Here is a 16,808-nt window from a genome sequence, read left to right on the forward strand (position 1 = left end):
CCAGGTGGGTGAGGGAATGTCCTTTAATGGACCAGCTTCTAGAGAGAGAGAGAGAGAGAGAGAGAAGCTTTCCAGCTAAAGAGATCGGTATGGCTGGAAAGCTCGTCTCTCTCTCACTAGAAGCTGGCCCAATAAAGGACATTCCCCCACCCAGCTGTCCTAATTTCAAAGCAGCCTGCTGTGAAGAAAGCACCAGCCTGACCGACCCCAAGCGAGTTCATCTGACTTTACCAAGGAGGCATAACTTACTCACTGGAGGAGTATCAGAGGGGTAGCCGTGTTAGTCTGGTTCTGTAGAAGCAGCAAAGAATCCTGTGGCACCTTATAGACTAACAGATGTTTTTGCCCCTGGAGGAGAGGAATGTTCACGGGCTCTGCTGGCGGCGCAGCAGCCTGCAGTTGCCTCCAGGCCCGCTAGGGCGCCCCGCTATCTTGCTCGCTCCCTGTGTCACATGAAACTCACATTTATTTCAGCGTCCTCAAATGACCCTCCCCGGCGGGGGGTGAGCGGGTGCCTGGGCCGAGCTGCTGACCGGCCGGTCGGTGGGTGAAGCCGCTCCAGGAGCCGGGGTCAGCAGTGGGTGTGGGCTGAGGCAGGGCTCAGTGGTGGCTCAAGTGCCCGCCTTCGCCTCGGGGCGCCCAGTTCGGAGCCCGCGGGCGGGGCCGGCAGCCTGCGGCGGTGGGCGGGTGCCGCCTGCCAGCGCTCCCTGGGGCATGTAAGCGCTCCGCGGCACGAGCCCCGGGCGGGGCCGGGAGGGCAGCCCCGGCCGGCTGCGTGCGTGTCTGGCCGGCGGGGGCCCCGGGAGGAGCTCCGCTGACACGTCAGGGAAGAAGCATTTAACCCCGGCAGCGGGCTCCAGGAAAAAGGAAGAGAAAGTGCAAAGTGGCGGAGGCTCGCTCAGCCCGGCGCCGGGCTCTGAGGTAGGTGCGGCCGCGGAGGAGCTGGGCTGGGGGTCGGGGCAGCCAGGGCGCTTGTGATCTAGCCGCACGTGGCCGCAGACCTGAAGCTGCGGGGACCTTAGGCTGCTGGGGCTCTGCTCGGTGCGGCGCTATAGTGTATTTAAGTCAATACACTATACACTGGGGGAACGCGGGCCTTGCACCCTGCTCGCTTGTACTTAGAAATAAGTAGGCTTTAGAAAAAACCCTGCCTCCCTCTTCCGCAGGAAGCCCGAGCTGCTTGGGTGCATATAACGCTCGCGTCGGGAGGCTAGGAACTTGCTCGGAGTTCCGGAAGGAAAAAGCGCTGCCTCGATTATTTAATCCTCGAAAGGGAATATTGCTAGGAAATTACCCGGTAGAAACGCCCTGTACAGGCGCGCGGTACGTATCCTGGTCTGTCACCGGCATTAGAAAGCGTGCGGCGGTACCCTGGGCTCAGCGCACATTTGTTTCTGGCTTTGAATTCTTTAGAGGAGTTGTAGTGACTGGTCAGATGAGCTTGTTTTCAGGTTCCTCGCGTGTCTGCCCATGTTGATTATAAAAGAAATAACTTGATGGGTGAGGGGAGAGAATAACGAGGAGAAAATCTCAGGACAAGATAATCTTCTTCCAGAGTGTAAGCATAAGGCTCTACCTTTCCGTTCGTACTCTTCAATGTCATGTCTCTTTGGAACTATTAATCTGTTTGTGTCTTTTAAAGGGGCACAGCTTTAGGAAAGGTAGGCTTTGTTTTGTTACCTGCACCTCTGTTTGTTGTTTTGCAGTCTGTGCATGCACTTTCGTAACATTCTCGTGCAAGTGTTTGCAATCTAAAGGCTGCACCACTTTGCATGAGAGAAAGCTGATTAACAGTGAAAGAGGAATGCAAAAAGTAAACTCTGCACTTAAAAGTATGCTTCTAAAATTCATTCAGTTTTAATAACTTTTTAGTAAACCTGACAATCTCTTCAGGGCCTGATCCTATTCTTATGGCCAGTGAGTGTTCTGCCATTGACTTAAATATACTATAAGGTGATTGGTTCCCAGATGAAAGTCTGCTATCTGTGATATGGAGTCTGTTAGACCTTTCTGTACTAGGTTAGAATGAAATCTTTCTAAAAGTTTATCAGGCTCAGTTTTACCTAACCCTTGTGTCTTAGAATAGTGAACTGAATTGCAATCCCTAAAACGATTCATATAGTATGCTTAAAAAAGAGACTCATTTTAAAAGGATTGTCAACTTTAACAAAACTCACTAACAGGAAAAAAATCTATTTTCTTTTAAACAGTTTGTCCTGAATTGTTAAATCCCTTAACAATCTCTAAATAGTAGGATGGTGGACAAGAAACTTAATGGGAGCAAGGGACACTGTCAACTTGCAACAGGGGCAGGAAGGGCCTACTCTCTCTGAAATGTACCTGCTATTTTTACAAAAACCACCTAAAATTACAGTAACCAAAAGAAGTTAATGAGCAGAAAAATTCGCTATTCCTCTTTGCTTACTGTGTGCATTTGACAGCACTTTGGCCCCAATCTTGTAATCAGATCCATCTAGGCAGTCTTGCACTCACATGGATTCAGTGGCAGGATCAAGGTTTGTGTATGGTAGTTTCAGTTCCTCCTCCTCCTCTGTGTAGTCTGTTAGCAAGGGAGAAGCTGAAAATATCTTTATAAAAGGATCTGATTACAAGATTGGGGCCCAAGTGCTGTCAAATGCATAGAGTAAACAAGCAGAAAAAGTGGAGAAATTTTCTGCTCATTAACTTCTTTCAGTAAGTGTGATTTTTTTTTTTTAGGTGGTTTTTGTAATAATGATAGGTACATTTCAGGGAGAGTAAACTTTCCTTCCCTCCCCCCAAACAATCTGACAGTGTCCCTTGCTCCCTTTTAGTTGCTTGACCTACTATTTGTGTACCTCACTGGATCTTCTCCCATATGTCCAATGTTTAGGTTGGCTGGTTGGAAGGTTTTTGGGGTGTGATTTGCAACTGTAGACAACCCCAGTGTTATGATTCCACTACATGATCCTGAATATATATTGGTGCCTGGTGAAAGCAACAGACATTTGGGAGGTAGGGAGTGACTAAATTCAGGGCAATTGAGAGAGACTGAGTAAAGCTTTCCTCAAAGCCTTAAGTGAATAGTGGCCCTTACCTTGCTTTCATTGCCTTCCCTCTGAAAGACACTAAGCAAGTTAAAATATGGGGCTGTATTACTTTTGTAACCCTTCTGCCTCTCTGAGTTGGCAGCAACAAGGGCCGGGTTCAGTATCCAGGGGTTCCATTTCAATAACGCAATGCAAAACTGGCTCGAGCCCCCACCCAGTGACCTGGGACAATTACATACTACCCCCCACCCCTCCGGGTACCTCTAAGAGGCAATACTTCCCCTCTCGCAAGCACAGAGTCTGAGTGTAGCAAAAGCCTTTTAATAAAGGAGGGAAACAATGCGGCATTATGTTGGGGAAACACCACAAATAGGATTCATAACACAAACCATGAGCAAAACACCCACCAAGTAAGTTTTGGCAGTGTCCTTTTCCCCTCAGGGTCTTAAGTCCAATCACCCCAAAGTCCAACAACCCAAAAGTCTCTGTCCCTGGTCAGTGCCGCCCCAGAGTTCAAAAGTTTATCTGCAGAGTTTTACCCCATCCCCAGCCTGGGTGGAAATGGGTGGGGGGCACAGGAGGTGTTAAGGGGAACCTTGCGTGGTCCAAGGCTGACTGCCCCACCTTTCTGTGGAGTTCTGCTGCAGCCTTCACCACGAACGGCTCCGCTCTACCAGCCGCTCCGCTCCTCCAGCCGTCCCTTGAGCCGCTCTAGCCGTCCCTGCAAACTGCTTCGCTCCGCTCTGCTTGCTGTTCCATGGGCCACTCCAACCGTCTCGCAAACTGCTCTACTCTGCCAGGCGCTTAGCAATATATCTTCAAGCTCCCCCACTAGTTAACACAGTACTCAGTAATCTCAGCTCAGTAATTTTAGCTCTTTTAGTGATTTTTAGCTTGCAGTAGGGGAGCCCCAGTGCTGGTACACCATTGGCCCAAAATGAATTCAGGTCAGCAGCCTCTAGCTAGATTCTTAATAGAACAAAATTAGCTCTGCTATTCAACAGTGGGGAGAAAAAGTGCAACTGGTGTTCCAGGCCATTAGAAAGAGCCTATACCATCAGGTACATATATCTATTCTCACTTTCTCTCAATTCAGTGGGTTTTGGAACCCATGTCCCTTGTTTTGCGAGTGCTACTTAGGTGATGGTGAGACCCTCTGTCATAAAACAGTTTTATTGTCCTTGATTCACATAATCAGGGTAACAACACTTTATTCCTCCTGCCCCAATAACAGAGAAACTGGGGATCCCACAGTTGCTAAAGTGACCATTTTGGGCTGCCGTGGGCTTATGCTAGGCAGGGTGGCTGTGCCTAGGCAAACAAGATCAGCCCCTGAAGTTCTTTTCCACACTCTCCATAATTTGCCACCAGATGTCAGGGTAGAGCTCATCCTGACTCTACTTACACCTTTTTTAGGTAACTACAGGGTTAGAGGGAGAAGGATTTGCATCCCTCTCACTCTCTACATCTCCTTCTTCTCCTCCCCCATGGAGACCTCTTCTGCACCAGGTTGGGGAAGAGTGGAGACAAGATAGTACTACAGCGGTGGCTAAGCCTCCCTTCCACACAGAAGGGGAAATCCACATGCAGGGGGTTCCTTTCTGTGCAGATGTGGTGGGGAACAATCTAAGCCTCTGAGATGAATATTGTTGAGGAGTCAGATGTGGGGAGTGGTGGGACTCTTCCAAGCTCCACCTACAAAACAAGCCTCACTCACTGCTCATACCAGATGTGGCAGCTATTCAAAATACAAGGATCCCAGAATGCGCATAAGTTTCAGCTCCCCCTCAATGTGGTCCAAATACATTCATGGGCCCTGCTGGGCTTCTCACACTTGGCTTCTCTTTGATGGGCCTTGACTGGACTCTGTGAGACTGCTTGGGTTTGACTCCTTGATTTTGGGGTGTGTGGGTACTCCTCCAAGCCCATTCACTTGTGGAACCAACATGACTTATCGCTCAGTAGACTGTGCAGATCCTTGTAGTAAAAATCTCTCTCCTTTCTTACATGCTTTGATGAGCAGTGGAATAGCTGATCCTTTAAATGTCAACACTGTTATCGTTGGGCATCTGAGTTAGCCCCTAATGAGATGAATGAGGCCATTCACCCATTTTCAAATTTTGCGAACAAAGGCAGACATCACTGTATCGATTACACTTAGTTTGTCTTTGAGGCTGTCTCAGCAACTATAACAGCTAGAGATTTACTTTTACAAAAATTAATCTTAGATTCTGGAGAATAAGAGGGCAACATGAAAGAGATGTACCAATGCATACTGGCTGACTCTGAGCCCTGATTTTTTTTCCCTCAGAATATTGAACAATCCCATCAGTAATCAAAAGAAGTCTATTCCATACCTTCAGGTTTTTCCTAAACCATCTGTCATTGTGGTATGTAAATGATGCACAAAAATTAAAGGTAGAAACTACGTTGTATCGAACTTGCTTTGATCCACCGGAGTGTGCAGACCTCTCCCTCCCCCCCCGGAGCGCTGCTTTACCACATTATATTTGAATTTGTGTTATATTGGGTTGCGTTATATCAGGCTAGAGGTGTAGTTGGCCCTTTTTAGTGTGTCTTGTCTATATGAGCAGTTAATGCATGTCAAGCTGGGGTGTAAATCCTAGAGTGCTGTAGCGTCCTGTGCATGTACTGTCCATGTGGTGCTTGCTACCACCCAGTAAAAGTTCCCTAAGGCACATTGACATACTAACTGCAGTATGTCAATGCACACTGGAGAACTTTTAGTGTGCAGCAAGCTGGGGTGCTAACTGTCCCTTGCTTCTGTACACTAATTGCTCAATTAGACATGCCAGTGTGTGGGTGCATGAGTCTACCCACATGGATCAAATTGCAGGCCTGGTACTGTAGTTTACATTTCCTAGTGGTGTATTGCACCCTCAATTTCTCCATGAAACTCTGACATCAACAGGAGCTCTGTATGTAAAATGAGAAAAAGCTAAGGCTCAGGGAGGGCAGAGCTCTAGTTACGAGTTACTGGCCAAGAGTTTCGAAAGTGAGTAATGATTCTGGGATTTCTCTCTCTCTCTCTTTCTTTTTTTTTTTTTGTGCTCAACTTAAGACACCATTACAGGAACCTGACTTTTCAGACGGTAGAAGCTCAGCACTTTCTGAAAACCCAGGCCCTCTTAAGGTGTCTCAGGATGAACATCCAAAAACTGAAGCACCCAAAACGATGAACAACTATGAAAATCTTGACCACTGTGAATTTTGTTTATAGGCTAGTACAGGGGTTCTCATACTGGGGGTTGGGACCCCTCGGGGGGTTATGAGGTTATTACATGGGGGGTTGCGAGCTGTCAGCCTCCAGCCCAAACCCTGCTTTTCCTCCAGCATTTATAATGGTGTTAAATTAAAAACACATTTTTATATATTTTTAAGGGGGGTCGCACTCAGAGGCTTGCTATATGAAATGGGTCACCAGTAAAAAAAAAAAAAAAAAAAAAAAGTTTGAGAACCACTAGTAGAATTGGCACAGATGGTCTAAACAAACAGAATGTTTTGTATATGTGTAAGGTAACCTATCCTTAAATATTAAAGTTACAGAGCATAATAATTTTTTCAGTTAAAATAAAATGATGTATGCCTGCTTATCTTGGTGTGTGAAAGTGACCTGCAAAGCAAAAACTCTTGCTTCATCATAAAGAAGTAGTGAAGGGTTCAAGAATATCCTAAAGCTTAATTTATTTTAAATAAGCTCCCATCAACTTCTCACTTTACCCAAAATCTTTCTTTTTGGAGAGATCACATGAGATTGTAACCTGCATAGTACCTCTCTCCATCTTAGACTAACTGATCATCCACTTCCTACCACTCCTGGGGAGCACGAAAAGCTGCCACCCAGGTTACAGTCTGATAATATTCATGTCCTCCATGGTGAAAAGATCCTCTAACAACAGGGGACCTGATAGTCCTGATATTTTAAATGTTTTTTGAAAAATCTTTTTTCTTTTTCTTTTGGGGTAGTGACAGGGAAGGTGAGAAAGGAATTGGAGTTTGTGTGCATTTGAATAAAGGAGCATTAAAGCATAAAATTGTGTGCCCCAATCCCCCTGCGCACACACACTTTGGAGTTCCCCTTTTCAGTTTCAAACAATCCAACAGAACTATATGCCTTGCCAAATTGTTCTGGAAAACTTTGCTGTTTCAACAGTTGCATAATTTCTTGGAATATTGCATTCCTTTTGGAAAAGTGAAAGGGATATCAGAATCTGGTTCTCTGATGGGCCACCTAGGCTGATCATGCTAAGAAAGAGGATTGACACATCTCACTGTCCATGAAGCATACTGCATGCCACAGTGTTGCAATCTTCTCTTCCACTGTGTATAATCAATTTCCATTTTGTTGTGTTCTTCCTCTCTCACTTATTGTTCTGAAACAGTTGAATAACGGTATTTATCCGATCAAATTGTTAGCTGAAGAATGTGGGGTGTAACAGAGATGAGACAGCTTCATGTAGATAGGAATAATCATGAAGTTACCAAGAGTGTGAAACCCAATTGTTGGATTTTGGTTTTGCATATCAGATTTTACATCTGTAAATGGCTTCCTATAAATTAAGTTAAAAATTTTCAGAAGTGTTCACTAATTTTTGTGTTCTCTTGTGATGCAATGTACAAATCCAGCATGAGCCAGGAAAGGCTAATGGAGTGCTGGGGGGCCCAGTCAGCCCTGTCCTGTGACACCTGAAGCAAGCTTCATGCTTTGAGGGAGGAGCTAACAAGTGAGACCCAGGTCAGGGGCTGTTTGGCTGGGAGGGAGAAAAGTCCTGGAGCTTTCCTTGTGGGGGAGAACGCTGGCTGGGGCATGAACCAGGGAAGATCAGTGCCTGTTGGGACTTCTTTGAAGGGAGGGAAGAGTCTGTTTCTTTGTGTTCATTTTTAGTTTGGGTTTTGGGTATCCTGTAGGGGTGGAACTTCTAACCAGAGGGCTGAGTCACCTCAACCCAGAGGATGTTGGAGGCTGGGTGGATCAGTTGAAAGGCCCAGAGGGAAACAGAAGAGCCACTGATTCACTGAGCCATTTTTGGGTGACCAACTGGTGCCCTCCTGCCTCACCCCCCTCACCCTGATCTGCCGTCAGTGGATTCCTTGGTCCTTAGTATCTCTGAAAATTAGGCACTGGCGTCAGGTAGGCAAACAAAACTAGTGAACGCTTCTGAAAAACTTGGCAATAAACAACCAAAGAGCCTCGTAAGTACTGTTTATACCCCATGACTTTGTAATAATATTGCACTGAAATGTGCTTCTGGATTCAGAGAGGTGAACATGCTAATGAATAACAGGTATTAAGGCCTAAGACCTCATCCTTTTGATCTCTCATGGCTTGCTTTCATTCTCTTCAAGCACAGGCACGTTGGACATACATATCTATCCTAATTCGCTCTTGGTCTGCGATATCCAGACAGAGCTACAATTGTATTCAGAGACTGTTGTTACTGCTTCAAATGTAGTCTGTTTAGCTTCTTGGTATTACACATGTAGGGATCTGGGATCATAATCAAGCCCTTAATTATTTTACTATCTTTAGTAAATTAGGGACTGAACTTCCAGAAAATAAATGCTGTTACATAAACAGCTTCGGAAACTTCCATTTTATGGTCTGTTTTGTCTTAGATTTTTTTCCCCTCTAACATTAGCTGCTTAACAAATCTGTATAACTACTGTACTGTTTGTAGATGGGATTTAAAATTACGTTGCTTTCTCAGGGTAAGATTAAAGCATAGAAGTTTGGATCACTACCAAAACTACTTTACAGGACAAAATGAGAGTGGTTTAGAAGAAAAAGCTAAATGACAAAAAATATACCAGGGTATCTGACTGCCTGAAGACTGGTAATTCAAACATGTAAGGGGCTTGTTTTTCTGCCACCTTCGTTGCAAACTAGTAAACTAGGAAAGAACTGAAGTTAAACGAAGGGGTAGCTAAAGAAAGAGAGGTAGTTGAGATAAATATTTATATATGAGGTGTTCAAATGGAAACAACATGAGTTTGTCACTAAAGGTGAGTTTTCTGTAATAAACAAATAACTGGATGGTTCCATTTTTATGACCGGTTGGGTAAAGGTGCTTTAAGAAATAAGGCACAGTGAGGTTAAGTGACTTACGCAAGGCCACATGGTGAGATACTGGCAATCTAGAATCAAAGTTGGGTCTCCTGACTCCCTTCCTTAATGCTAACTACTAAATAGTGCAGACTCACTAAAATACCATCAATATTTTAAAAATATACTTTCACTGGTTAGATTTTTGCATTTTACTCCCATGTAAGCAATTAAATTAGAACCACAAAGTGAAACTCACCAGACTAATTCAATAGTACCATGTGACTTGGGTTCTTAGGACACCAGGGAAATGTTTGAACATTAATATTAAAAGTTTTTAAATTTTAAATGTAGAAAAACAATTCATGAAAACACTTCTCAACATATGGGATTTTACAGAACCTAGACTTGGCCCTAAATGATGTCCTCCTTCATTTCTTCTGTGTTCAGAGTTCCCATTGAAAACTGACGGGAGTTCTGTGCACAAGGGACTGCAAAATCAGACCGTGATGGTGTCCCTTTAAGGTGTGTTTTGCTACAATAATACTTGTAATAGCAATGAAGAAAATGGTAAATTACATAGACTCATAGGAATAATTAACATAGCATTGGCTAATTAACTAATCATTTTGCAAATGCCTTATATAAAAGCTTTATGTGTAGAAAGCAAACTGTATTCTAGCTATAATGATATCCTACATCTCACAAGTGTTTATACCAGATATATGCAGAAGGAAAAATGAAGGTAGATCAAAATGTTCAGAGAAGTTGGTAGGGGTGGTGGTAGTTCTCATGTTAACTGATGTGCTGGATGAATAGGATTCTTTATAGAATTATCTAAAGCCGGGCATTGATTTCTTTGAAAACAAAGAGTTCTTTAGAGCAAAGTTTAGGCTGGCATTGCCATGAATCCTAGAATTATTCTACATTTAAATGAGAGAACAGTGATGTACTTGTACTTACATTTAGTACTGCAGAGAACTGTTCACTAGAGAGAGATTCAAACTTTGAGCAAGTCTTTATAACTTCAGATGCAAAAATTTCTAAGTATACTCTTCTCACAATATGTAGGTAATGGAAAACAAGCCTGAAAAAATGCTAGAAATTGTACTAACCTATGCTAGAAATTGTGTCAAGCTGTTAGGGACATGTAATTTTGTGATTAAGCACAGAAGCCAAGTAAACACTTTCTTGGCTAAAAACCATAACTACAATATTCAAAGTATGAGCTTATATTCAGTGTTACTTTGGGGTGTCTAAGGCGCTGTATGGAGAGGGTAAGCAGTGTCTTAGATGTGTTTTCTGAATGTTCTGTTTCACATAGTGTGTAAGTATCTATTTTATATCTGTGGTAATTTTAAAAGACTCGCAATAACTTTTATTTCTGACTAAAATCTGAGGCTAGATAAAAAGGGGTGAACTTGAGATCCCCTAAATCAACTAAAACTGACTCTCTGTGCAACCACTATTTGAATGCTAGGTTACATGTAAAACTTTAGACACACAACTACTGGCTGAATATAAACTATAAAAGCCAGATAGAATCCCTATCCTTAAATTCAAGTGCACCCTTTGTGCTTGGCTATAGCCATTTAGATATTTCAGCTCATATTATGTAATATAGTTTGAGGCCTCCAGACAGGCGACCCCAGGAGCTACACTACATAAGTGGAGCTGAAGTTAGGAACTGCTTTATCTGAATTTTTGGTAAGGTTTGTAGGGTGAGGGGTCTTGTTGTTGTTGTTGTTTTTTTACTATGCACATACAGCTCTGTTAATCTGGAACTTTAAAAAGTCAGAAAGATTAATCAAAATATGTAACAATGTTTTAAAACAACTTTATTTAAAACAAATGTAGCTGTTGTATGATGGTTTTGTTGTGGAAGCATATACTAAGGACCTCTTTACACTGATCTTCCAGATCAGTTCTGGGCCTAGTACAGTAATGAGATTCACGTGGGAAGAGAGGGAGGACCTAGAGCAGGCTGGGACAATTCCAGTGTTACTGGGAGAAACACGACTAGCTTGTCAGTATACCTGTGTTTCTCCCCATAACATTGTAGGTGACTTCTTTATAAACCTATACATTATCTAATGGGCCCCAGTAATGGCAGCCTTTTGTGTAAACTAACTGGAAATATCAATATGTAGACTAATACGATCAATGTCTAGTACACAATACATTTCAGAGGTTGGTTCTAGTTGCTAGTCCACATACCACTTTCCTACCACGCCACCACCTCTGTCCTCTCTTGCCTACTTATTGTCTGCCACCACCATCTTCGTTCTAAATGGAAAATAAAATTGCCATCAACTGTAACTCTACCTATAAACATTTAATTTAAAAAAGCCTTCTACAGCTTTCAGAGGTGTGTGTGTGTGTGTGTGTGTCCGTCCAAATAAAGCTTCTCCGTGGGTTCCCCTCATCCTATCTCTTTAATATACTACTTGTCTTTTTGTCTAATTTTTGGATCATAAGCTCTTCACAGCAGGGCCCACATCTTTGTGAGGCACTGGGCATGTTTCTTGGCACCAGGCAAATTATAATACATCATTCCTCAAAATGCTGTGCTAGGCCTGATATGCCAACTTAGGCAGCTTGTCAGCACTTGCACTCACTCCCACTGTTGTTAGTACTGGTGGATCTGCCCCAGTAGGAGGGTCATCCAAAAAAATGTGTAGACACCTACTTGTTACTGTCGGCATATTCTCAGCAGTAATTGTGATACATTTTACTACAAGTTGCTGTAATCTCTAACAACCATAGAGGAACATGAGTTACAACGTTTGGATACAGCCTCCAATTTTTTCCAAAGCCAAGGTGTACTCAGCTCTGGGGTTTTGGCTCAGACCTATCTCAATACTTGTTCCTGTATAAAAAGGCAAAAGATTTACAAAAGCACCTTATTAGAATAAACTGTTCTGTGATTTAGGTGACCTTAGCAATTAACTTAAGTACTTCACACTACTCCTGTTCAAAAGAGAACACTCTGCTGCATTCCAATATCAAAAGCAAACTAACCTCTTGTAAGTTCAGCCTGAGTGAAGGTGATGACACTGAAACTGTTGTTGGAATCCAGAATAATACAAGCATACAGTATGAGGATTTTTTTAATTCTCAGACACTAGGTTGATGGAAGAATTCTTCTCTCTGGAGCTTATGTTGACTTAACTACATCTCTTGGGGTGAATTTTTCACAGCCCTGAGTGATGTAACTAGGTCAACCTTAATTTTAGGGGTGGGGGTGGGGGTGGACAGGACACTTCTGAGAAGGAGAGGACATTTATAATGGTTGTAGGTTAACTTGGTCATGCTCATCCCATCCTAATTCAGCATTTTAAATGTGAAGCAGATATACTTTCTAGTAGGTTACACAGTCTTTGGTTAATGACCTGTATTTCTCTGGACATTCCACAGGCCACTGGAGAGCTCCTATATTGTCCAATTAATCCAATAAGGATATATTAGTAAAATGCAAACAATGGCTAGTTCAGTTTTTTAGTTCATAAGATCTAAAATACAATATGCAAAATTAATGTAAATCAGACATACTGTATTGCTTTTTTAAAAAAATTGTTTAAATATTTTCATAACTCTGAGAATGTTTGTATTATAAATTTTGAAAACTAAGTGATCAATTTGACACCGACTAAGATTGCTTTGAAGTTATGAAGTACTGATATTTTGTTGGGGGGGGGGGGGGCAAAAAAAAACCACAAGAACAATTTCTCTATCACATACAAAAATTGCTTTTAATCTTTTATTTGAAGAAAATTCTAGCTGAAATATAGAAAAATTCTTGTTCTCACTACTTATTGAAGGAAAACTGACTAGCTTGTCAGATTTGCATGCAGCAAGATCTTGAGATGAACCAGGGATTTGACAAATTGACTTGAATACTGACTGTAGGAAGGTATAATAACCTTAAATGATTTTGCTAAAAAAAAAAAAAAATCCATTCATCTTAAGTCTCTCTCTTTAAAATTATTTGTATGCATTTACATCAAAACTAAAAGTAGATGAGAGAGAAGTTTTATGATACAATATTTGGAAACAGGAGAAGTGGTGTTGACTGGAACAACCTACAATATATTCCTATCCCTCCAACAACAACAAAAAGTATGCAAGCACTACTTTGCTTCCTGGAATTGCATGTCAATTATGAAACACAAACTTATCTGTCAAATCAAGGGCTATTAACACACATCCACATATACTGTGTTTCTTTGTGTCCCACTTGCTGAAAATTCCATAATAAAGCATTGAACAAAAAAATTTTAGCTATTGAATTCATAGTGGTGTTTATCTATTGAGTTATCACTTCGTAGACTATGGAATATATACTGTACGAGCAATAATGTCAGTGGAAACATTCTAATTTTTTTATATTAAGAAATAAAAGTATAGCTATGTAACAAAAGGAAAATAGCAATATGTTAAAACCAAGGTCAATTTTCTTGTTTATATGATCACCAAGACCTTTGATAAGGCTGTATTTTAATCTTGGTATATGCTCTTAATACATTGGGGACTGCCTGTCATCTCCATATCAGATCACCTCATTTCTTTCACTTATCCCCTCCTGGTCTCAAAGGTCCTGCATCATATCAGTCTCTTTTTTTGGTTTAGGAGGACTGTATGGGGATATCTTTATAAACCTGTCTCTGAAATTCCTTAAAAAGTAATTATGATGGTCACCATGTCAGCCAGCACCAGTGATTGACCCAGGACCTTCAAGAGCTAAATGCATGAGACTACAACTTGAGTTTAAAAAGCCAGGCTCTCATGCCGAGAGGTAGTACACTTACATCCAGCATGGACTGGACACAGAGGATAATATGCACTGGTCTTTAGATTATATAATTATGGTCGGTAAGGTGCTTACAGTATAAAACCTAAAAATGGTGCCTTCCTACTCAAAAGATCAGCTCCCCGCCACCTTATGTCATCAGACATATAGTTGCTTGCGTTAGTGGTGGATTTTTTTTTTATATCATTACTGTTTACTCCTATTAGGTGCATGGACTCTACTGAGCTATGGGAGAATGAGCTGGATTCTCTTCTGGCTTGGATAGTTCAGCTAAATTGCTAATGGAGTTACGATTACACATGTGTTTGGTGCTGGTGATACCAGAACACAGTGTGACTATCTCAGATTCCAGGATGAATTTGCAGATGTGATAGCTTGGGGCAGGGGTGGAGCTTTTGTAATGGAGCAAATTTGATATTAAGATCATTGATACACTTGGGACTCTACAGTTCCTGGTTTTTTTTGGTAGCGCTATGCTTTAGCTGACGACCACAAAACAATTCCTTCTCTCCAGAGGCTAAGCACGCTGCTTCAACACTCCAAGACCCTAGTAGCCCAGTGAAGGAGAAACCTGGATTGATAAGCACATCCAGATCTCTCGCTCTGTAGTGAGTGTACTATAGATACCAATGCACCACAAGTTTGTTGATAGGTACAGTATCTATGCAAATGTTGCACAATAAGATCTGTTCATTTACTTCAAAAATATACACAGTGGGTAGTTTTTGTTTTTCTTTCTTTCTAGGGAAGGGAGAACCACACATTCCTCTGCACATAAAACAGCAACATGAAAAGGTGTGTGTTTATCCAATCCAGATTTGCAGTTCTGTTAAAATGACAATACAGCGGAGAACTCGGAAGCAAAGTTCATAACATTCTGAACAGAAGTTTGAAGTATTTTAACAGCAAAGTCTAATTGAACAAGCTCTTTTATACATATGTTCAACCTGAGAGGACCTAGCTGTGTTCAGATCTTCTTCATACTGAGTTAGTGTGTTTATAAACTGAATACCAAGATGAGAGAATCTTGCAGTTAAGAGAATGAGTTGCAGATCATATTCCAAGGTCAAGGTAATACATTGGCATAGCCACAGGTTTCTGTTTATAATGGCTTTCAGCTTCAAATTTCATGGTAATTAATTACTACAGTATGTGTGTGTTTACTGACCTAGTATAAATGAGGGGGCCACAGCTCCACTGAGATATCAACTCACTTGCATCAGTAGTGGCTTTTTATGCCCATGTTGTCTAGATGTAAATTAGCACTGCCTTGTACCTGTGTAGTGAATCAGGCTCAGTGCGTTGTACAAGCATTTTTCTTTATAGCTAAAATAAAATCTGATTTTGTTTTGCGATGTGTATACATAACACTTGCCCATCTATGTAGAGCCTATAAAAGGTGTTTTAACACTTATAAAATGTACTGGGCCTGATTATCTTGTGCTTGGAACCCTGTGTAGTACTTGAGCAAAGAAAGTATAAGATGCTACCAACAATTCTAGGATGACCATAATTCCTAAAGCAAAAATGGGACAGCGCCAGGGCTTGCCCCAGCCACCGCCCTCTCCTCCCCCGCCCTCAGGGCTCGGCAGAGCCGCCAACCCCCCTGAGGCTGGGGCTGACACCCACACACCCCGAGCCCCATGCCAGCATGGCTGGGGCTGACACCCCTACCCCCGAGCTCCATGCCACCCAGAGCTGGGGCTGACCCTCCACAACGCCCACGGCTGGAGCTGAGCCCTGTGCAGCCGGGGACTGAGGCTGACATCCCCACCCCCACCCCACACCTCACTGTCTGGCACCTTGCATTGCCCCCCCCCGCCCCCCGATTTTCCTCTCCCAGAGGGTAGACCTGACACTTTTGGTAAATCAGGCATTTGTTCATTTGCTCTTGCCAACTGATTAGTTGGCAAGAGCAAACGGGACAAATGCCCGTTTTTTTGTCAAAAAAGTTGGGATGGCTGGGACAGAGCTTGTCCAGGGGACTGCCCTGGACAAAACAGGATGTATGGTCACCCTAAACAACTTTGACATTCAGATTACCTGGGTGTAAATGAATATGTAAGGTGCAAGGCAGGGAAGAACTGGGATCATTGTTTCCAATGCCCATATAGAGTGGAGTCACATCATAGGCACATTTAACTTACACGATTTTAGCTACATGCACTTGGCAAAATAAAAAAAAGAGAAAAATAACAATTTAAATACCGTACCTGTAGTGCTGGCGATTTCGCCCACCATTCCACTCAATGAGTATTTGACTATACGCAATTTTTGCCTTACGCGCTGACTTCAGAACCTAACCCCCATGTAAGATGCGATTCCCCTGTATAACCAAGTGTCCCTGTATCATTGCAATGATGATGAAAATGGGACGATGCACTGAAAGACTAGCTATTGACCAGCAATGAGCTTTGTGAAACACTGCTTCTATTCTCTCATGTCAGTATCCACTGTAAACATCTTGTTTTAACAGGTCATATCAGAACCTAATCTTAACACTTTTTTTTATTCATGAAAAGTAGATTGCTGATCTGTCTCTCTCACACACTATAAACAATGTGTGTGTGTTTTAAAAAAAACCCACTGACAATTATATTTAAACAGTATTATAAAAATATTTGATTATTGCAATAAATCAGGTGTTCAAGTGAGAAAATACATTAAGGTACATATGTTTAAATGCAAAATATGACTAACCAATATCTCACTGTTGACAATCTGGGATATTTTTGTCTTGCAGTCACATCGTACTTACATGCAATTAGGCCAAAACCTCATATCCATATCAAACTACTGGAAAGTTCCTCAGTTATAATGTGAGGTATTTAGGGAAGCTGTTATAGCTTTTTCATAAGTGTACAAAAATGTACCAAGGTTATGCATAAACATTGCAAAAGCAAAG

At 42.2% G+C, this 16,808-nt stretch overlaps 1 protein-coding gene across 3 annotated transcripts in view; it reads left to right on the plus strand.

The window, feature by feature from the left end:
- The first annotated feature begins 567 nt into the window (after nucleotides 1-567).
- LOC120398004 (serine/threonine-protein kinase Sgk3) overlaps nucleotides 568-16,808 on the plus strand; it is an 85,510-nt gene continuing 69,269 nt past the window's right edge. For all 3 annotated transcript variants that reach the window (XM_039524874.1, XM_039524872.1, XM_039524876.1), the window contains exon 1: nucleotides 568-921. The gene's annotated coding sequence lies outside the window, so the exon portion shown is untranslated. The remainder of the gene's footprint in view (nucleotides 922-16,808) is intronic.

The sequence above is a fragment of the Mauremys reevesii genome, linkage group 2 (assembly GCF_016161935.1).
Source record: "Mauremys reevesii isolate NIE-2019 linkage group 2, ASM1616193v1, whole genome shotgun sequence".
In the NCBI taxonomy this organism is placed as follows: domain Eukaryota; kingdom Metazoa; phylum Chordata; order Testudines; family Geoemydidae; genus Mauremys; species Mauremys reevesii.